The sequence below is a fragment of the Mytilus californianus genome, unplaced genomic scaffold (assembly GCF_021869535.1).
Source record: "Mytilus californianus isolate M0D057914Y unplaced genomic scaffold, xbMytCali1.0.p SCAF_8, whole genome shotgun sequence".
In the NCBI taxonomy this organism is placed as follows: Eukaryota; Metazoa; Mollusca; class Bivalvia; order Mytilida; family Mytilidae; genus Mytilus; species Mytilus californianus.
In genome coordinates, this window is record NW_026262734.1 from 8,428,616 (window position 1) to 8,453,477 (window position 24,862).

Genomic DNA, 24,862 nt, shown 5'->3' on the forward strand with positions numbered 1-24,862 from the left:
ATGTTGATATGAAATATTTTATTATGATTATCATGAAAACAAATGAACATGATCAAATAGTTGATCCATTGAAAGTTATTATCATCTTTTGATTAACCAAGAATCAATTAAAAACACGTGTAAATCAAAATCTGAATGGTTCCAGTATGATTGGTAAATTGATTAACTGTAGCTGCGTTCCACATCACTTAGTTGATGAAATCACTTCCTTGAAATATAAAATCCATGTTAATAAATGTCTCAATTCCTCACATACATGTACCAGAATAACTTTAAAACTGAACAAGATCGGCCATATACATGTACATTATCTCAATCAGTTCACCTGGACACAATTAGTATCAATTTCAAAGATTGGCATATTAAAAACACCACTATTGCCTTAGGTACCCCCAAACTTAAAATTAGTTCCTTCTATATAGTTCATGTATTTTTTGTTCAAGCTACTTCCACATCCATGGTGATTGCCACTCTAACATACCTGAAAAGAATTGAAACATATGTAAATAAAAGTTATTTGTTTGTTCTTTTACAATATAGTTTATATCAAACGCACATATCAATAAACAACTATTTAAGTAGGTCAATCAATGTAGTCGTCAATGTAAACATGTATCATCTGTCAAACACAAAATATCTGCAACTATATTTAAATGTTCAAAATTATTTTCTCTTTTTAATTTGCATTATCGTCATACATGTGACATAACTTACTAAAAACAGTATAACTACAGTTATATTCATGCAGACCCTATTCCAAAAATCAACAAATTTCTCGGTTTTCACCGAATCTAAAAATAGATTACTCGATAAAACAATTCAGAGATCGATGAGAATCATGATAGCGTCTATCCTGATTATTGGAAAAGTGTATAGTTATTTGAATGATATATTTGTATATTTAAATACACTTAAGCTTTGTTATTCTTATATTAGATACATAGTATTGATATGTAAACAAACAAAATTTAGCTCACAAAGTGGTTAGCATAATCAAATCTGTTCTTTATTTTATGTTACACTGTTATAATGGTCATTTCTTACAACTATCCTTCTTTATAATGATACTTTTATTACTATATTGTGTCTTTGAAAAAAAGAAGTTAACAGTGCATTTAACCTTGTGTATATACAAACATGTAAAGAATGTAATAAGGCAGGTTGTTCTAATAATAGTCTCATTAACATGTACTATTGGGTGGGTTATTACATTGATTATGAGTACCATAATTGTACAGTTACATTTAATGTATAAAAGTGAACAGTTCCTAGGTAAAAACAATGAGTGACAATATACACATTATATCCTTAAACTGTCAAGGTTAAGGACAGAAAGAGAAAAGAGAGAGATTATATTTGTGGAATAAACATCAAAAATGTAATATATTATTTATACAAGAATCCCATCTAATAGAGAAAAATGAACATATTATTAATAGTAAAGTAAAAGGTAAATTTTTTCATAGCTATGGAAGTTCCCAATCCAGAGGCGTTTCAATAATTATTAAAGACAGTTTAAATTATAAACTAACAAATGAAGTTAAAGATAATGATGGGAGAATTGTTTTGATCAACACTGAAGTTAACGATAACATTTTTACCTTAATAAATGTATATGCCCCCAACATTCATACTAACAGAAATAAATTTTTGAAAAGCGTAAATAACATCATAGAAAATAATCGCTTAGGTATCTTAATTTTAGGAGGGGACATGAATGAAACCCTATTAAAGATAGATAGGAAATCAAATAGCTTTCATAAATACTACAAACCAGTAAATAGTCTTAAACAGCTCATTAAAAAAAACAAATTAATAGATATATGGAGGGAAATAAATCCAAACAAAATTCAATTTACATGGAGAAGGAAAAAACAATACGAATATAACAAGTAGAATAGACTTTTTTTGGTCAGTCCAGACATAAGGCCACACGTAATCAATTCTGATATAAGACCTGCTATGATATCACATACTAATTACCAAGCCATTTCGTTAAAATAAGACAAAATCCCCATGGCAGAGGAAAAGGTTTCTTTAAAATAAATAATAGTATTTTAATAGATGATAATTATAAAAACCATATAAACAACCTTATTTTGAAATATAAAGAAAAGGCACTTACCAGAGATTCTAGAGATATTTGGGATATCTTCAAATCTGAAGTAAGGGACATAACTGTAATGTATTGTAAATACAAGTCATCTGAAAAGAAAAAGAAAATAAAAGATTTAGAAATGAACTTACAAAGATTAAATAATAAAATTAATCCTTCAAAAGAAACTAAAGATGAAATAGAAAACAATTTTAAAAATCTAGAAAATCTTTATAAAAATGAAGTTAAAGGTGCACAAGTAAGATCCAGAGTCAAATGGTTAGAAGAAGGGGAAAAAACACAAAATTCTTTTTAGGTTTAAAAAATTCAAGACAAACAAAAAAAAATATTTCGGCATTGAAAGATAAGCAAGACAAAATCATAACAGAGCCATCAGAAATTTTAAATTAAGAAAAATGTTACTATGAAAATTTATATAAAAGTACAAATCCAGATGTTAATATTATTAAGCAATATGTTGAAGAAACAAAAATAGATCATAAATTAACTGATAACGAGAAAAGCTCTCTAGGCGGCAACATCTCAATAGAAGAATGCACAGAAGCCATTTTTAATTTGAAGCTAAACAAATCACCAGGTATAGATGGTCTAAGTGTTGAAGTCTATCGCGCATTCTGCGATAATATAAAAGAACTAGCTGTAGAAGTTTTCAATAAGTGTTATGAGAAAGAAGAATTAACAACATTACAAAAAATAGGAATAGTATCTTTATTGTACAAACAAAATGACCCACTATCCCTAGACAATTATAGACCTATAACTTTACTAAATGTAGACACCAATGCAAATTAATAGCCTATACTTTAGCCCAACGGTTAAAACCTGTTTTATCGAAAATAATAAATAGTGATCAGAATGGATATGTAAAAAATAGGTACATTGGTTTCAATATCCGACAAATTCAAGATATCATAGATTACTCTGAAACTTTTAATATAGATGGTGCTTTATTATTTATAGATTTTTCAAAAGCTTTTGATTCGTTAGAATGGTCATTTATGTATGAAGCTCTTTTAAAATTTGGTCTCCCGCATTCGTTTATTAAATGGGTTAAAACTTTATATAATGGTGTCAAAGGTTGTATGCTCAATAATGGGTGGATTTCTGAAACCTGTAGCATCTTTCGTGGTATTAGACAAGGGTGTCCCTTGAGTTTGATTATTTTTGTTATAGCTGTAGAGATTTTGGCATGTAGAATAAGACAAGGTACAGGTATTAAAGGATTTCAAATCAAACTTGATTCTAAAACACACAGTCTTAAAATTTCACAGCTTGCAGATGATACTACACTTTTTCTTAAATCAAAACAAGAAATAAGCCTGGCATTAAATTTAATTGAAGAATTTGGAACTCTTTCTGGTCTTAAACTTAATAAATCAAAAACTGAAGGAATATGGCTAGGTAAATTAAAACATTCTAAAGATAAATATGAAAACATAAGTTGGAATAAAAGCCCCATTAAAAGTTTAGGTGTATATTTTGGAACTAATAAAGTTGAACGCAATACATTGAACACAGAAAATATTTTGAGGAAGTCAGAAAAAGCAATTTCAAATTGGAAGAAAAAGAAAGCTTACAATGATTGGGCGAATAACAGTAATAAACACATTAATTATACCAAACATAACCTTTTTAGCATCAGTAACCAATTTATCGAGAGACTTTCTGACACAATTTAAAAAACTAATATTTAACTATATATGGCAAAACAAAAATGAGAAAATCAAGAGATCTACTCTATGTAATGATTATCAGGAAGGAGGTTTAAAATAGATTGATATAGATAGTTATATAACATCAATTCATATATCTTGGTTTAAAAGGTTAACAACAGAAGAATTTTCAAATTGGAAGGTTATACCTTTATATTACTTTAACAAATTTGGAGCTAACTTCGCTCTATTTAACATGAACCCTGAAAATATATATTATCTCCCAAAAAGTAATCTTATATAAATTGAAAGAAAAATCAAACTGGATAGCAGAACTTTCTAAACTAAAATCTGCAATAAAAAAGGAATGGAAAATCATGTTAGAATCAAATCAATCAATTTCAACTAAAGTTCAAATAGACAGAAATCTTTACTTAGAAGCAAAAAATAAAGCCAAATCAATTTGCATTAATAAAATTAAAAGCTAAAGATATATGTAATTATATCAAAGGTATAGAAAGTGACACACCTATTGGCTTCATAAAATTGAAAAAATATTCAATCTAAATTCTTCAAATCATATACATGATATATTAAACTTTACATTTCACCAGTTAAATGATAACAAACTAAAAATGTTTAGGTGGAAATTGATCAATTATATATTACCATGTAAGCAACTGCTTTATCAATGGAAAATAATGAAGGATAATCAATGTCATATATGTCACCAAGTAGAAAATTATGATCATTTTTTTAAAGAGTGTGAATTTTTACAAGAATTTTGGATTAAAGTTGGGTTACTACTTGATAAAATAAAAATAGGTACACGAATTTTATCAATGCAAAATTTAATACTTGGATACAAAATTCATGACAGTTCATATTTTGATATTAATGTGTTGTTAACAATTGTTTTATTTGCTGTTTACAAAAGTAATTATGCATCAAATTTCAAACACAAGTAGATAGATGTATAGAGTGTTTTTAAATTAGAATTCTTAGAATGGTATGAAAATAGTATACTCGTAGAAAGAAAATGTAGTAAATTTTTGAAAGATACATTTAAATATATCTAATTAACCGCAATGTATTTCAATAGGAGAGGTGTGCAAGTACTCATGGTTGAGTAGTTGTGTGACAGGGAGTGTGAGTGTGCAAGTTTTGTAGACCATGTTTTTGTGTAGGTATATGTGTGTGTCTCTGTTTATGTGAAAGTTAAGACATTATACTCGTAGAGCAACACTATGTTTCTCATTTATGTTTTATGTATACTGTTTCTCTGTTTACACGAAACGATTGGCAATACTTTATACAAAGTATCAACAAAAACTCATTCTTTATCCATGTTTTTTATCATGTTAACTTACCATCAGAATGTCATCAATGATTGATATATGTTCGGTGTGAGCCAAGGCTCCGTGTTAAAGACCGTACTGTGACCTATAATGGTTTACTTTTATAAATTTTGACTTGGATGGAGAGTTGTCTCATTGGCACCCATACCACAACTTCTTATATCTATATACTCATAATGCTTCAAGTTTTCAGTATTCTGTAGCGTGTACAAGTTATCGTTAAAGAAAACAAAACAGTTATTTCATTAAATTTAATATATACTATAATGTAGTAGTTAATGAGATACATAATAAACATCTATACCACGTGATATACATTTAAAATAAGTAGAAAAACGTAAACAGAGAGAACGTATGTTTTCCAGATTTGTCGCTATACAGATTTTGTAAACTATATCGATTGTAATATTCTATTAACCACTTTTGAAACTTATAATAAGTTTATCTTGTGAATCCCTTGGTTCATTTGAAAATTCACACACAGGGATAAACCTATTTGGGATAGTTGTACATTTTAGGGTATTTGTTAACAACCAATTGTGCAATAAACTGAATAATTATTAAAAAAAAAAGAAGAAAGAAATGATATTAAAATCACTGGGCTGCTTTATCTAAATTAATGTCACATTAACCGATTACGTTTGTTTAGGTTGCTCATCCAATTTGTTAATATAACGAAAGTATAAACACCTGCCACACAAACGGGAGGTTGAGCTAGCTATAAACCAGGTTCAACCCATCCTTTTCCTCGGGAAATGCCTGTACCAAGTCAGGAATATGTGAGTTGTTTTTCACTTGTTCCGTTGATTTGATTTTTTCAGTTTTTCTGGACTTCCCCTTTTGACTTTGTCTTGGAGTTCGGTTTGTTATACTTTTTTCACATAAGTTTTGTGTTCACCGTCACGGGTTGACTGAAAAGTGGTGTGGCTGTCTCAATTGACTAACGACATGTTTTCGCGATCTTCGATTTATAGATACCAGTATAATCGTCTGATCTATTATGTAACCGATTGTGCTATTCCAAATTGTGACATTCACTAGTAAACCAGTTTTGATATGAAACGGTAAATTTAAGTTTTAACATCATCTGAAAAATTTAACAATTAATTGTTTTGTAATGTATAGTATTTTAGTCAATGTTCACACTTATCCACTGCTGTAAATTCAGTACTGCTCTGAAAATTCGCTTGGATTCAATTCAGTAGTTTTTAAGACATTTCAGTATGATGCTGATGTATATACGTGAATAAAAACTACTTAAAAGTTTGAACATAAACTGAACAAATAATAATTGAATGCAAGCGAATTGTGTGAACAGCACTGACTTTAATGCTTTGGATTGATCTGAAAATTGACCGAAATACTGAAAATTATTGAATAACATATTGTTCAGTGTTTAAAAAAAACTGTTCGAATCAACATGACTCTTTCAGATCAAAATTCGTTTACCAGTGATTTTGATTGAGTGTGAATGCGCATGGCTGGGTTGAGCATGCATAGCGGGAAACGTGTACCCTGTCAACGCATCTGGTTTTGCTTTTTGGAGGACATATGATTCCATGAGTTTTTGTTGTTACTTCGATTTGTCTCCTTTAAAGGATTTACGAGATTTTAACATCGTACACTACTGTCGGCTTCATTTAACTTGATAAAAGAAGTAGCAGATCAAACTTGAAGCTCACACCTTAAACAAGTTAAGAATTTAGAAGAAGAAAACAATCAGAATATGAAGATATACTTATTACGATTATGGTAAGTCCAAAGGCTTAGACAGTTCTGCTTAGTGTTTAAGAGTGTTGTTAAAACAATTAAAAATGTAGAGCGACTTCCTTATTTCTGTCTGTCATGTTTACTTTTAGTTTATTGCTTTGAGCATTCATCAGCCTGTTGGTTTTTCTCTTTTTAAAATTGTTTCACTTGTTCATGCCTTTCATAGCTTACTATATGGTATGGGTTATATGCGTTTTTCATAGTCGTACAATGACCTAAAATTGTTTATATCCTCGTCATTTTATCTGTGGTGACAATCATATAACATCTCCCTATTTGTATATTGTTTTATGGTAAAACATGTCCCATTTTGTCGCCATTAAAAGGCACATAGAACTGACCACCTTCAAATTTTTATTGAATAAAAAATATGTTTTTGTCACTGTCTGGGAGAAAAAATGTCTGCGTTCCATTCATACTTTAACCTTTCAGTGTACAGACATTTTTTTTTTGTCGTACTCTGCTGCGATACAGGCTGTCTTGGTGACAATTGGTAACAATTCTGTCTGTACTGCTTTCCAAATCTTTAAACGTAACAATAAATAACTGCTAAGCATTTGAAGAAAAAATATTAATGTATAATGAGTGTCAACGAACAAAAATGTTGTCTTGTTGCATGGTTATGCAAATAATCTGATCAGTTTTATGCAGGTGAGACCTAGTATTGCTAGTTTCAACTCATTTCTTGTTCAACTTTGATCAGAAGTTAAGAAATGTTGAAAACACAAACAGATGAGAAGTAAAACTATCGAAGTGCTACTCTTTATAGTCCATATTACGAACAGTTTTGCCTTAATGTTGGACCCAACAAATAATATGTGTAGAACCTGTAACAATAAGACTTGTCGTCGTTTAATGAACTGCATGAATACAACTTAGAATTACAAACAAAACATTTTACTTTTCTATGAAATAGAAATAAAGAATACAACCGTTTAGTCTTCCTCATATCTTGCCTTACATCTATAAAATACCAATGAGGATCGTTTGAGGACAAAACTATATGACAAAAGAGATTATTTCATCTTTCCAGTTTTGAACTCTCCATTTCTATGTAGCAACAGTCCTGAAGCGATTCATATGGAGTTTATATCTCCAAATTAATAGATTTTTCAAGACTTTGCAAAAACAAGTTCGACTAATAAGTTCAATATGACTTTAAGTTAAATGGGGGATACTAGTGTAAAGAAGAAAAAGAGAGACGAAAGATATCAAAGAGATATTCACTCACTATTAAGGGGCTCAATTGATACCAAGAGGAATATATACAATCAGTCGATCAATTAAAGGGCCGCAGCTTTAATCATATCATAACAGTCCCATTTATCATATCATCACAGTTTCAGTAAGTTTATCTAGCATATTTACTTTTTTATTATTTCTGAAGAAAAATACGATTGTTGTAAAACATGCTGCGCAAATATGCACGTTAATTATAAACCGGGTATATTACATTACAAGAGAGGTGGAAAAAACCAAAGAGATTTTCAAACTTATAAGTCGAAAAACAAACTGACAATGACAAGTGAAAAAACGCAGAATGGTCAAAAACAAACATAGTTATACAAAACGCAACATAGAAAACTAAACTCTGAGCAACACGAACCCCACCAAAAACTGGAGTTGATCCCAGGTTTTCCAGAGGGTGAGCTGATACTGCTCCACATGCAGCATTAGTCATCTTGCGTATGGAAGTACACACCCGGTGATAAGTCCAATTCAGTAGGTCAAATTGGAGGAAAAGAGGACGGGATTGCTGTAACGACAATTGCAACATATCCGTTGTCATCTGTGAAACAGATATTCCATAACATTAAACCATATCGGAAATGGGGTCCGTAAAATATTTGAATGTATGATTGCAAATCAGCACGTAGAACTCTACTCAGTTTAATATTTTCCTTGTAAGCAGCAACCCTTTATAAAGGAAATCATGTTAGGATATGCAAGCTCTGGATTATCTTAGCAAATATGGGATATAAACCCAACATGGAAATTAAATACGCGTCGGCTGTACCAGCTTCTTAGCCAGCTGTTAACTTTGATGAGTGTTTACAATTACTTGGTCGGTGCCACAACTGATTGGCGTTTCTTCCCTTAGGATTCAAACTGCCCAGTATTTTGCACGTTAGTGTTATCATGAAATATCAGAGATATGTTCATTCCAATTAATTTATTGATTTTACAATAATCAAATACTCGGTTTTTCTACCCCCAGGCATAGATTGCTTCTGCTGTATTTGATACAATTTTTCAAAATGTTCGGTTTTTATAATCTTTAACTTATAATTTCATTTAGCATTGACAATGGTTTGGTTTTTTTGAAATGTTAAGCCTGGTATCTACTGCTTATGACAAAATCTATTAAAAGAAGACCAAAATGATGCTACAACTATAGTAACATATCCATGTTCATATTTGATACAAATATTCCCCAATGTTGACTATTAATAGGATGACTTCAACATCACATATTAGGAACACATGATTTCATATCTTTCTTGTGCATGTTGTAAGCAGCAATCCTCAATCAACATGATCAAGGCAATGAGGACAGAAGAGAGGCGAAAGATACCAAAGAGGCATTCAAACTCCAAGTTTGTTTAAACAAAATGCAAGATCTGAAATATCGTATCATGTAGGAGATCAATACTCCATATGCAGCCTGTGTTGAAATGTTTGCTTACATTTTACGTTATATGGAATTTTCACAGAAATATCAGTTCATTACCTTGTCAGTGTTTTATTTTGATTAATTGATAGCTAAACGTCATGTGGTAACTGTTTCATGCAAATGCAGAACATAAATACAATAGTTAGGTCATGTAATAAGGGTTAACCGAAATGAAGGTCGGAAAATTGGACTGCCACTGGAAAATGAACTTATATTAGAAAGGGACTTATTCTTCGTTGATGTATTGAGAAATAATTACGGAACGAAGGTTCCTACTGCCTCAATCTCAAGTTGACCTTCAGTGTACTTAATTTATTAATTGTTTTATGTTGAATGGCACTTTCAACAATCTTTGTTATATCATGGCCGCCAGTTCTTTTTATTGATGTAGGAAACAACCAACAACCTCTGAGAGGAAAACAAACTGGTATTCCTGGTCAATTAGGATTAGAGTCGAACACCCATTGCCACGTGCGGGGTTCGAACTAAAAGTCAGTGTTTACAGACTAGGGACTACTGTAGATTTGACCATTTTATTTACGTCCCTATTGATCATATACTCCTCACATATTGAAGTATCTATATATCCTTTTCCTATAAGTTCTTTAATTTAAGCTTTCTGAAGAAGGTTAATCCAGAAGTGCGCTTCGAATGCACAAAACTTAATATAGTGTTATTTCAATGTCCCGTTTTTGTTTTCAATTCTGCATTGCCAAAGAAGAAGCCATCTTTTCACTCAAATGCAAATATAACAGACACGACTTGATAAGATAGTTAATATAATTACCTGACTCCAACGTGACGTTGATAATATTTCCATATATTTCTACTTCACAAATAACTAATGGATACAAATCCCGTCAATTTTATTCTGAAATAAACCTTCCTCTTGTGTTCGGGGGACAAGTTATAGTGATTTGCTGAACTCCAGTGAACTGATAATGACAGTTAAATATATTTCTTACTGCTATATCATTCCAACGAATACATGTACATGGCGAAATAACTTCAACATCAAAGTAAGATGGAGAGTCAACTGCAAATTAAAGAAATATGAGAATAAGTTGATCATAATCATATGAGAGCGTTTGGGACAACTATTCACAAAGAAAGTATAAGGAAAATGTGATTTTATCTGTAGTTTTCTTGATATTGTATTTTTTCTTAGCAGATATGTTTCTCCTTTTTCACATAGATTTCGGCAAATATATAGGAAATTGAACATGGACAATGTTCATCCCTATATATAAGGTGTATTTGGATGCGTCGAATATATCAATTGTTTTGGTGGAAAAAAAGTTTTATTGTTTTCTATACACAACAAATGCATCGGAAATCAGTTTATTTCCCTCCCCCCCCCAAAAAAAAAATTGCCCGATTGAAAGTTTTATTTTCCTTATTTTAGTTGCTCTTGCTTGACTGAGTACCAGAATGTCTTACCACAGAGTAACAAACTTGTGTTTTTTCGCAGAGTTGTAAGATTTCGTCTAAATTCTAAAAATTTAAAGCTGAAAACAAATTTATGTTGGTATAACTTTTACCACGTTAGTTTTCTGTAAGAATGTTTTTCATCTTCTGGATAAAAAAAATCGAATGATAAATTAGAGTTTGAAGACGTAAATATAACAAGAAAATTGAATACTTTAATTGATTTAAACAACATTTCCATTTCAAACTATTGCAATTCCGCGAATTTTGTACAGACCAGATGCGCAAATTAAAAACAAATATTTTTAATTTAGTGCGTCCAGAGCGCTTTCATGAGTTAACTGAGAAACGAACAAATCAAAACATGTCAAGGATACCAAATACTTGATGAGGTAGGAAAATAAAGAATATCCAAAACAATCTAAGGTAAAAAAACTTCTGGGTCCTGGGGAGGGGTTTGAACCATAATTTCTAATATTTTCTATATTACTTCTTTTAATTTTTGAATCTTTTTTTTTTTGTTCTGTAATGTAAAAGGAAAATATTTTTCATGGACACAGTACAAATTTAATTATTATCAATTTATTTATTGTTATTCAACTATGAAATAAGATATACACATTGTATAGTTATTGTATGCTGTAAAATTAAGACGATTCGGTTTGATTGCCAATGAGACAACTCTCCATCAGACATTATCTCTTCCTTTTCTTAAAAAGGTATTCAGTGACAACTTCACAAATAGATGTAAAACATTTTATTTATAACAAGTCTAAATTGAAAACAACGTTCAAACCTATGATTGCGTTGTATAAAAACCGCAATTTTTATACGTGTGCATGCAAAACAAATTTCCTGGTAGAGGGGTCTAAATACAGCACAAACAACATTTTTCAAAAGACAAAAAAAGTGAAAAAGTATATTTTAACAAAACGCATTTGACTAGCAGGTCGAACAACGGATGTTCTTAAACCCTACTGACTGCCATTGGCGATTGCCAAATAAACGGATCACCAGATGTAACAAAATGGATTTTAACTATTAATTTAATACCAAACGAAAAACAATAAACTTGCGGAAAAGATGGTATACCGCAAACAAAAGATGCAAAAAGTAGTACATCATATCCGGATTTCGACAATTAATGTTCCTTCAGTGATGTTAGGAATCGAAACATTTTATTTATACATGCTAGTTTTGCATTATTTGTCTCTGCACAATTTTGTTCATTTTGGTCATATGTCTCCTGACGTGGCTCGGAATTTTTATATCAAGCTTTCGAGTTTTTTTTTTCTTGGTGCAGTTGGATCCGGAGGTGCGATGCGAAAGGTGAGATTGTTAAAATGTTGTTTTCAGTTTGGTTACCGTTGTATTTATATGTTACTTAATGTGTACTTCATCCGGAAAGTGTATACTAATATGGAATAATGTTTTGATATACTGTTTGTACTATCAACTACAAAAACGTTTTGTTGACGTCTTTTTCAGATGTATTTTGTTATATTGCATGTTCTACCAACAACAAACACTTTTTTAATTGGCGTCTTTGTCAGATTTATTTGTTTGTTTGTTTAAATTTTAAAGTCATTTGTGTTGTATTCCTGTGATTTTTCTCTACACAGTATTGGCTGCTTGATCCCAATTATTGTCACATTAACCAATTATATCTGTATGGGTTGGTCAACCAATTGTTGTCAATATAACGGAACTATCAACAATAGTCATATAAGTAGGAGGTTTTGCTAGCTATAAAACCAGGTTTTAACGAACATTTTCTTCGATAAATGTCTGTACCCAGTCAGGAATATGAAAGTTATTTTCTATGATGAGTTTAGTTTTATTCGTTCTTTTGTTGATATAGCATAACGTTTTATTTTGTCATATTTTTCGCAGTTTTTGAATTAAATAGACTTCCCCCTTTTTGAATTAACCTTGAAGTTCAATATTTTTGTTAATACTTTTTTACGATGTTTAACAAAAACTTAAGAAAACCACTCATATAAGATATACATATTTTGCATTTGTAAAATTACTTTGTAACGTAATGCTGACCCTTTTATTAAGTAATATAAGGACTAGAAACTGAATTAGTAAAACAAATATACGTTAAAACGTAATACTTACTACGACAATCCGTCCGTCCATAAATATCTACACACTCAACAGTATACACATTCTGTAGATCGACTGACCACCATTCCTGCTTATCACTGATATGGTCTGTATGTCTACACAACAAATTGTTATCAACTCATTCCCGCACGTCTCCATCAACGGCAAAGTCAGAGTCACAACATACACACTCTGGCTCATAAATAGAAGAAAGTTGGTGGGTTTCTTCAATGCAATAATTACATCTGAAAAGGCTTAAATAAGAACATTAAGAACATACTCTTTCCTATCAAAACGTATATACACTTAATCATGTAACTATTATTGATATAAATAAAAAAATTTCAATGTCGTTGCATAATATTCTAACACAAAGGAAAATATAGGCACCTTTTGTTGATGCCGACAAACAATCCATTCATATGTATGAAACATTATCTATTATCTGGCCAGTACAAGAAGATAAAAAAATAAAGTATTTTAAATTGCAAATCTTTACGTTGCAAATTATAAATTATTGGCTATCGCTTCACACAAAATTTTGAAATAAAATATGCCAAAATTAAAAACATGTAATGAAAATCTGTTGAAATAAGATTAAAGATGACGCCAGGAGTAAGTGGTAAGCTGTTGACAACATGCCTTACGGCACATTTATCTTGGTCAGTCTTCAAGAAATATCATGAATCGGAAAATTTTGTAATCGTTTCAAAATCCATGTCCACTGTTCTTGTTACTTATGTACAGTTTTGAATTTTCAATTAACTTAATACGTGTCATATCATGCATTGTAATCGTTAATCTATATATTTGTCGAAAATGTGCAGTAAGATATTTTTCCGTAGCTTGTCACGTGATATGATATGTAAGTGTATCCATGATACGCTGCCAACCTGAATTAACACGCGTTTATTACAACCAGTAAACGTGCTTTTACTTTTTACAAAAATAAAAGACGCGCCTTTTTCACGATAACGCAGATGTAAACACGGAAGTGAACGTCCGTTTACTTTTATAAAATAAGAAGACGCGTCTTTTTCGCATTAGTGCGGAGGTAAACGTGAAAGTAAACGCATGTTTACTTTTTACGTCTACTGAAATTTTGGAATTAACGCAGAGTTAACGCGGCGTTTACATGAAGTGCACGAGAGTAAGTGCCGCGTAAACTTTTTCCGCCCGTCTTAATGTAATGATTGGTCTGCACCCAACTGTATATAGTGTCTCGAAAATATTGATACAGCATTACAAAAAGCATTCAGTTATGATTTATATTCATATCTGATTTCAAGGATGACTAAAATCGATGATCATTTAAATATGAATTGGTATAGAAAATCAGGTCAAATACATTTTACCGAGAGAAAATTAAACTTTATATCGATTTCAGTGTGCAAGATATACATATATTCAATTATCAGAAAACTGTCGAAATTGCATGAACTTTGAAAAGAGTGAGATCAGGTACATTTAAGTTTCTTTAATAATGCATTTTAAACTAATTTACGTAATTGAGACAGCAACCCAACGACAAAAAACAAAAAGACATCTATACATCTGGAAATGATACATAATTAGTTGTGCACCATATGTATTCATTTAACTCATTATATATAATTCTTGATTACAATTATAAGCTCGGATTCTGTAAAAACAAAGCTACTGGTTCGATTCTTCTGCTGTTTCACTATACAAATAATTAAAGCTCCTGTAATGACATTGAATTTGTTATGTGTAATGCCTTTGAACGTCTAATTAATTTGACCATCAATTGATTTGACTGAGTGCCACTGATGAGTTTTAAGTAGATTAAACGCGCATTTGGTGTTCTACCTTATAAGAATTGTATATTTGATTAGTATTTACACAGTAGGCATGCACATAATGTTGATTGAGACACTGTGTTTCTGATTAGTATTTACACAGTAGGCATGCACATAATGTTGATTGAGACACTGTGTTTCTGATTAGTATTTACACAGTAGGCATGCACATAATGTTGATTGAGAAACTGCTTTTCTGATTAGTATTTACACAGTAGGCATGCACATAATGTTGATTGAGACACTGTGTTTCTGATTAGTATTTACACAGTAGGCATGCACATAATGTTGATTGAGAAACTGCTTTTCTGATTAGTATTTACACAGTAGGCATGCACATAATGTTGATTGAGACACTGTGTTTCTGATTAGTATTTACACAGTAGGCATGCACATAATGTTGATTGAGACACTGTGTTTCTGATTAGTATTTACACAGTAGGCATGCACATAATGTTGATTGAGAAACTGCTTTTCTGATTAGTATTTACACAGTAGGCATGCACATAATGTTGATTGAGACACTGTGTTTCTGATTAGTATTTACACAGTAGGCATGCACATAACGTTGACTGAGACACTGCTTTTCTGATTAGTATTTACACAGTAGGCATGCACATAATGTTGATTGAGACACTGTGTTTCTGATTAGTATTTACACAGTAGGCATGCACATAATGTTGATTGAGACACTGTGTTTCTGATTAGTATTTACACAGTAGGCATGCACATAACGTTGACTGAGACACTGCTTTTCTGATTAGTATTTACACAGTAGGCATGCACATAATGTTGATTGAGACACTGATTTTCTGATTAGTATTTACACAGTAGGCATGCACATAATGTTGATTGAGACACTGTGTTTCTGATTAGTATTTACACAGTAGGCATGCACATAATGTTGATTGAGACACTGTGTTTCTGATTAGTATTTACACAGTAGGCATGCACATAATGTTGATTGAGACACTGCTTTTCTGATTAGTATTTACACAGTAGACATGCATATAATGTTGATTGAGACACTGTGTTTCTGATTAGTATTTACACAGTAGGCATGCACATAATGTTGATTGAGACACTGTGTTTCTGATTAGTATTTACACAGTAGGCATGCACATAATGTTGATTGAGACACTGTGTTTCTGATTAGTATTTACACAGTAGGCATGCACATAATGTTGATTGAGACACTGCATTTCTGATTAGTATTTACACAGTAGGCATGCACATAATGTTGATTGAGACAATGCTTTTCTGATTAGTATTTACACAGTAGGCATGCACATAATTTTGATTGAGACAATGCTTTTCTGATTAGTATTTACACAGTAGGCATGCACATAATGTTGATTGAGACAATGCTTTTCTGATTAGTATTTACACAGTAGGCATGCACATAATGTTGATTGAGACAATGCTTTTCTGATTAGTATTTACACAGTAGGCATGCACATAATGTTGATTGAGACACTGTGTTTCTGATTAGTATTTACACAGTAGGGATGCACATAATGTTGATTGAGACACTGTGTTTCTGATAAGTATTTATACAGTAGGCATGCACATCATGTTGATTGAGACACTGCTTTTCTGATTAGTGTTTACACAGTAGGCATGCATATTATGTTTTTGAGACATTTTTTTCTGATTAGTGTTTACACAGTAGGCATGCACATAATGTTGATTGAGACACTGTGTTTCTGATTAGTGTTTACACAGTAGGCATGCACATAATGTTGATTGAGACACTGTGTTTCTGATTAGTATTTACACAGTAGGCATGCACATAATGTTGATTGAGACACTGTGTTTCTGATTAGTATTTATACAGTAGGCATGCACATCGTGTTGATTGAGACACTGTGTTTCTGATTAGTATTTACACAGTAGGCATGCACATCATGTTGATTGAGACACTGCTTTTCTGATTAGTGTTTACACAGTAGGCATGCACATAATGTTGATTGAGATACTGCTTTCTGATTAGTATTTACACAGTAGGCATGCACATAATGTTGATTGAGACACTGTGTTTCTGATTAGTGTTTACACAGTAGGCATGCACATAATGTTGATTGAGACACTGTGTTTCTGATTAGTATTTACACAGTAGGCATGCACATAATGTTGATTGAGACACTGCTTTTCTGATTAGTATTTACACAGTAGGCATGCACATAATGTTGATTGAGACACTGTGTTTCTGATTAGTATGTACACAGTAGGCATGCACATAATGTTGATTGAGACAATGCTTTTCTGATTAGTATTTACACAGTAGGCATGCAAATCATGTTGATTGAGACACTGCTTTTCTGATTAGTGTTTACACAGTAGGCATGCATATTATGTTTTTGAGACATTTTTTTTCTGATTAGTGTTTACACAGTAGGCATGCACATAATGTTGATTGAGATACTGCTTTCTGATTAGTGTGTACACAGTAGGCATGTACATAATGTTGATTGAGACACTGTGTTTCTGATTAGTATTTACACAGTAGGCATGCACATAATGTTGATTGAGACAATGTGTTTCTGATTAGTATTTACACAGTAGGCATGCACATAATGTTGATTGAGACACTGCTTTTCTGATTAGTGTTTACACAGTAGGCATGCACATTATATTTTGACACACTTTTTTCTGATTAGTGTTTACACAGTAGGCATGCACATAATGTTGATTGAGACACTGTGTTTGTGATTAGTATTTACACAGTAGACATGCACATAGTGGTAATAAGGACACTGCTTTTCTGATTAGTGTTTACACAGTAGGCATGCACATAATTCTGATTGAGACACTGCTTTTGTGATTAGTATTTACACAGTAGACATGCACATAGTGGTAATAAGGACACTGCTTTTCTGATTAGTGTTTACACAGTAGGCATGCACATAATTCTGATTGAGACACTGCTTTTCTGATTAGTATTTACACAGTAGGCATGCACATAATGTTGATTGAGACAATGCTTTCTGATTAATGTTTACACAGTAGGCATGCACATAATGTTGATTAAGACACTAAGTTTCTGATTAGTATTTACACAGTAGGCATGCACATAATGTTGATTGAGCCACTGTGTTTCTGATTAGTGTTTACACAGTAGGCATGCACATAATGTTGATTGAGACACTGTGTTTCTGATTAGTGTTAACACAGTAGGCATGCACATAATGTTGATTGAGACACTGCTTTTCTGATTAGTGTTTACACAGTAGGCATGCACATAATGTTGATTGAGACACTGCTTTTCTGATTAGTGTTTACACAGTAGGCATGCACACAATGTTGATAAAGACAATGCTTTCTGATTAGTGTTTACACAGTAGGCATGCACATAATGTTGATTGAGACACTGTGTTTCTGATTAGTATTTACACAGTAGGCATGCACATAATGTTGATTGAGACACTGTGTTTCTGATTAGTGTTTACACAGTAGGCATGCACATCATGTTGATTGAGACACTGTGTTTCTGATTAGTGTTTACACAGTAGGCATGCACATAATGTTGATTGAGACAATGCATTTCTGATTAGTATTTACACAGTAGGCATGCACATAATGTTGATTGAGACAATGCTTTTCTGATTAGTGTTTACACAGTAGGCATGCACATAATGTTGATTGAGACACTGCTTTTCTGATTAGTGTTTACACAGTAGGCATGCACATAATGTTGATTGAGACAATGCTTTTCTGATTAGTATTTACACAGTAGACATGCACATTATGTTGATTGAGACACTGCTTTTCTGATTAGTGTTTACACAGTAGGCATGCACATAATGTTGATTGAGACACTGTGTTTCTGATTAGTATTTACACAATAGGCATGCAAATCATGTTGATTGAGACACTGCTTGTTCATATCTGGATCTATGAGCAGTATGCTTAAGTAAGAATCGACGAAAAATGTGTAGTTAATTATTTTCATACGGAAAAATACATTACTACAATATGATCCAATATTAATCTTTGATTATTTGCTTATTGTGCATGCACACCTACATGTCTATAAAAACGGCAATATTAGAGTTAAATGAAAGCTAACAAAAGATCGATAGAACAATGCATAATAACGCATCTAAATTAAATAAAATTAGACTGATAAAAAAATTAAACATTCACACAACAATTTAACTCCCCACCAGCTAGCGTTAAATATAATTCAACCGACACATAAATGTAGAACACTATTCTCATTTGGTCAGGTTAAAAACAGAATGAACATGACTTGAATGACATGAACTTCAATTATGGGACTATCATGATGCGTTTATAACAATTATTGTAACCACAATCTCACACAACGGAAATTTTTCAATTATCAACATTAGTAATGAAACATATATGTTATCAATTAACGTTGTTTTTTTTAAATAAACATCATATACAGTTTTTGTTTTCGCGATTTCTACAAACGTTATATAGCTCTGACGACATATCACTAAGTCACTATTGTATTATTACTGATTTCAAATTACAAATATTCTCGATCTTCTAGCCCTTCAGGAGCACCTTTAGGTACCCCGATTTGTGGTGAGGTTTGTGATGCTAGTCTTTAGTTGTCTATGTTGTGTTTTGAATACTTATTTTTCTTTTCGTCCTAATCATTTTGTTGCCATGGCATAACCAGTTTCTCTTGTCCTTTTGAAATTCAAATGGCCTTCATGCTATCTCCCGGTATTTTTATTCTGCAAATGCTACATCTGTTAAACACTTACAAATACTAAATACGGCGGTCATATCAAAATTATTGTGTTTTGAAATAGTCTCAAAATGTCAATGATTGATTTTTTTTCTTAAAAAAATGCAGGATCTATGAATTCGTGAAAACTAAGTTAGACTTAGAAATAAAAGTAAGATTTCATACACCAGTTATATATAAGCATTGTAATGAAATTTTTACATACTGATTTTTTTGGCTCTCTTCCTCAATATCAACAGTTGTCATTTCGTAGTTTATGCCACCATATTGAATTGCAGGAAGCAATACATGCTCGATTAATACTATATAATGACCCCAAAAAAAATAGACATTACTAACCCCAAAAACGCTTTTATTCAAATTTGAATCGTACAAGTCACGGAATATCCTTCAGTTAGCAAGTTTTCATTTTATTTTTCTATATATCAAACTTGCTATACCACGTGACTGGAAAGATTTGTTAATACCACAACACATGACACCTAACAGCAACTAATTTGGATGTGTTTTTGAGCATGATATTAAAAAAATGCCTATCAGCAAATTATTTGCTAAAGATGTTTATTCACTGTATATCGACCAAGGAAATGTTTCTCCTATTTCACAACAAAGGTGGGAAGAAAGTTTTAATACAGAAATTTGTGAAACAAATTGGAAACAAAATTGCTCTAGCTTTTAAATATAATATAGAGAGCAAAAGCAATCTCTCCAATATTAAATTTTACAAAGAAAAGTCTCTCATAATTATCTTGTAAAAAAATAAAAACTTTCTGGTAATTATAAATGTGCCAGTTGTATAAAACAAAAACGAAAATGGCATATAGTCAAAGCACATATGCAAAAGTGAAAGACAAGAATACAAAAAATGCACACAGCACAACAACACATTGGCGGGATGCATAAGTACCGAAACACACCAAAAGAATATAACAAAACATGGACTAAGGAGTAAAGGTTAATAATTTACAACGACAATAAGTAAGAACACTATAACACGTAATTAAGATAATACACAACGTCAGTAACTAGAATCTATACTTCAAGACCATCATGTATTATTTGTTTAGCTGATACGGAATATTTACCAACTAGATCTTGGTATCTTCCGATGAACTTTTGTAGAAATAAGAACGAGACGCTCTTTGACATAACCCTAGTTTATTAACTTTTTGCTCAGACACTGGTGACGTTTAATAAAGTTTCAGTAGCAGCTGCAAGCTCTTGAATACAGAATGAGTTGGGAAATGTATATCCCAAATGCAGTTGAAGTTGGTATATTGCTACTAAGGTTGGGGAGACTCATAATTTCAAAATTAAAATCGTCGCGCTTGTCATAGATTCTGGTACTGAGATGACTGCTGATGTCATACAAGTGAGATGTTTAGCTAGCTATAAACAAGGTTGAAACTACTATTTTCTACATAAGAGAATGCCTGTACCCAGTCAGTTATGTGACAGTTGTTTTCCATTCGTTAAATACTTTGTATCTTCCAATGAACTAGGTCTTGGTATCTTCCAATGAACTTTTTTAGAAAAGGACGAGACGTTCTTTGACATAAACTGGCGTATCAACTTGCTGCTCAGACACTGGTGACATGATGAATATTTTCAACTCTACTCCTCCACGTAGACGCTGTCATGGTCATCGGCATTATACATCACCAACTCTCCATGATGTCTCTATTAATGACTTGCTGCCATTTATACAAAAGCCGCTAGGTATTCATCACATAAGCACGAAGCTTTATGCATTACCCCTTTCAAAACTTTATTCTCTGTACAACTTATTTTTTCGGAAACCACTGTTACAAACCCTCATTCAAACCAATACAAACTTACAGCTATCATTTCGGATATTGCAAGTTACAAAATTTTCAAACCAGTTCGCATTGAAAAAGATGAAAAAGAGAAAAGATCCTTTCTTAAACTTTTCTTTGCCAACAAAGGTCTCGGTGCCGTCAACTTGGGCAATATACTTCATCATAAATTAGCTCAATCGTAATACCTCCCTATTTTAAAGATCAGTCTGTACCAATCATTTCTTATACCCATACCAAACCAATTGCAACTAAACTTTTCAATTACAAACATGTTTTGCCGGATCTCAGTATTAACGACTTTAAGTCTAAACCTTCCCCATTCATATATAATACGGCTGGGCACGTTATTACCGGTGACCGCAACATTGTCAGTAACACTTTCCTGCGAAATGTGTTATCCAAAGTTCCGAAATATCGTGAGCATAAACCCATCAATAAGAAACACAACTTCAAAATACTAGATGGATTCAGTCGAGGATTATGCCAGTCAATGGGTCAAACGCCAGAAAGAAGACGTAGATACTCTTTCCGAATGGATTAAGACTGTGAGGTCGTTGATACAAATCAGAATTAAGAAACTGAATGGGTCTATCAATACCCATGATACATCAATCTTTAAAGACCCAAATGTTGCAAAACACTTGTCCTACCTCCATGAAAAATATGTTGTTGTCCCCGCAGATACAGCCCCAAACAACAGCGTTTTTGTGTATAAATCACATAACATAAACTGCTTGATAAATGAATTAGGTATTGACAATTCACTTGGAACTCAACATATACCGCCACGACACTAACTAAAGAAGAAATCCTGAATAATCATAAGTCTGTTCTGTGTTTCTCCAACAAAGATGAAGACTGGATCTTCCATCACTGTATTGGATACCTAAACTATATAAGTGTCCTTAAAACAACGGTATATTGCTGGGTCTGCTAAGTGCCCCACGAAACCGCTTGCTAAATTATTAACAACAATTTAATCAGGAATCAAAGCCGGGCTTCAAATTTATCGTGAAACTGCTTATTCTAGATGTGTCGTGAATCATATGTGGATACTAAAAAAATTTAAAGATCTTTTAGAGTACATACAATCTAAGACTCTTTCATCTTGCTAAAGTATTAAAATATTGACTTTTCTACTCTTTACACAAGTATTTTACATTGCAAACTAAAAGACAAATTGAAAGAGTTGGTATTGCTTTGTTTTTTAAAAAAGAATGGCCAACGTAGATAAAAGTATCTTGTATTAGGGAGGGATAAATCCTACTTTGTAAAAAATCACTCTGATTCAAACAAAAAATTCTCTGAAACTGACATTATCAAGATGCTTGATTTCTTTATAAACCACATATTTGTAATGTTTGGAGGACGTGTTTTTCAAAAAAATGTCGGCATTCCCATGGAAACTAACTGTGCCCCTCGTCTTGCCGACTTGTTCCTTTATTCTTATGAGGCTGGCTTCATACAGGAATTTCTTAGGAATTAAGAAAAAAGGTGAGCAGTATCCTTCAACTTTACTTTCCGCTGTATCGATTATGTTCTCTCACTAAATAATTCAAAATGTGGTGACTGAAGTGGAACGCATCTATCCCATCGAACTTGAGATAAAGGATACAACGGATACAGTTACGTCTGCCTCATATACAGCTTCCCTGTAGTGAACTTTCCATTTCTATGTAGCAACATTCCAGCAGCGCCTGCATACGGAGTATATATCTCCCAATTGATACGATATTCCCGGGCTTGTATTTCCTATCATGATTTTCTTGATAGAGAGTTGATGCTCACAAGGAAGCTATTAAACCAAGAGTTCCAAATGGTGAAGCTTAAATCATCCCTTCGTAAATTTTACGGACGCCATCACAATTTGGTTGATTGTTATGGACTATCCGTTTCACAGATGATAGCGAATATGTTCCGGATGTCGTAACTACAATCAAGTCTCCTTTTCACTAATGTGACCTACCGAATTAGACTTATTACCGGGCTTGTACTAACATGAGCAACACGAAGGGTGCCACATGTGGAGCAGGATTTGCTTTCACTTCCGGAGCACCTGAGATCACCACCAGTTTTTGTAGGGTTCGTGTTGCTTATTCTTTAGTTTTCTATGTTGTGATTTGTGTACTTATGTTTGTCTGTTTGTCTTTTTTCGTTTTTAGCTATGGCGTTGTCTGTTCATTTTCGTTTTATGAGTTTGAATGTCCCTCTGGTATCGTTCGCCTTTCTTTTATAAAGTCATACAAGGCCTTGAATACCACATAAGTTGAGAAATGTATATCCCATATGCAGTTGAAGTCGGTATATTGCTGCTAAGGTGGGGAACATTTATAATTTCAAAAGTAAAATCGTTTTGCTTGTCATAGATTCTGGTATTGAGATGACCACTTATGTCAAATTCTAGTTTTAAGTCTAAAAATGAGGCGGGAGAAGCCATGTCCTTTGTTTCACTAATTTCTAGTTCTGGAGGATATATTAATGGAACCCTATTAGAAACATTTGGATTGTTAATGGAAAGCACATCATCAATATATCTGAATGGGAAACTAAATGATCGGGTTTCTTTAATTTTCTCGTTATTGACAAGTATCTGAAGGAACTCCGACTCATATCAAAATAAGAGGAGGTCGGCAAAGAGAGGCGCACAGTTCGTTCCCATAAGGATGTCGACAACTTGCTGGAAAACTCTACCTCCAAATTCAACAAATATGTTGTCAATGTAGCATGTTTTACCTTTTTGATCACTATTAACAGAATATGCCGTATGTATAGATAAAATCAAAGTATTTGCTGATGGCAATCTCAAATGCAGAAACAAATCAATCAATAAACAACTTACAAAGCAAACTAATTTATTTTTAAATATGAATACCTAAAACATTATTCATTTGTACTGAGAAACAACATGCTTTAGTTTCATGTACTTTTAAAATTATCAATTTATTAAATATGTTTAGTATGACAAACAGTCGCATAGATTTCCATTATAATGGCAACAATTTGTGAGCAGAACAAACAGACATAATATATGTAATACGCAAAAATGTTAAAATCAGGGTATATGGAAAACAACAGTCAACCTTGTAGTACAATCTTATTCCCTATAAAAACAAACAACTTAGTCAACAAAGAAAAACAAAATGGCATTACGACACTCTAAAGACAAGGCACATTAGTGAAAAAATATTCAGACAAGAATACAAAAAATAACCATAGGACAAACACAATAGTTGGATGTATAAATACCGAGCCACGTCAAAAAATGATCTCAACAGTTAAAAACAAATACAAAGAACAATATAATACGTTATTAAGATGATGAATAAGAACCTATACTTCATCATGTTATACTTGTGCTGTTGATACGGAATATCTATCAACAAGGT

The 24,862-nt window shown here is 32.3% G+C and overlaps 2 long non-coding RNA genes across 10 annotated transcripts in view; both read right to left on the reverse strand.

Moving 5' to 3' along the window:
• The window catches only part of LOC127713025 (uncharacterized), a 72,635-nt gene that overhangs the window by 26,400 nt on the left and 21,373 nt on the right, over window positions 1-24,862 (reverse strand). The gene's annotated exons all lie outside the window — the stretch shown is intronic.
• On the reverse strand, window positions 2-2,485 carry LOC127713030 (uncharacterized). Its single transcript, XR_007987381.1, has 2 exons — window positions 2,126-2,485; window positions 2-481 (listed from the first exon to the last, which is right to left on the reverse strand). It is a non-coding gene; the product is annotated as an uncharacterized LOC127713030 (long non-coding RNA).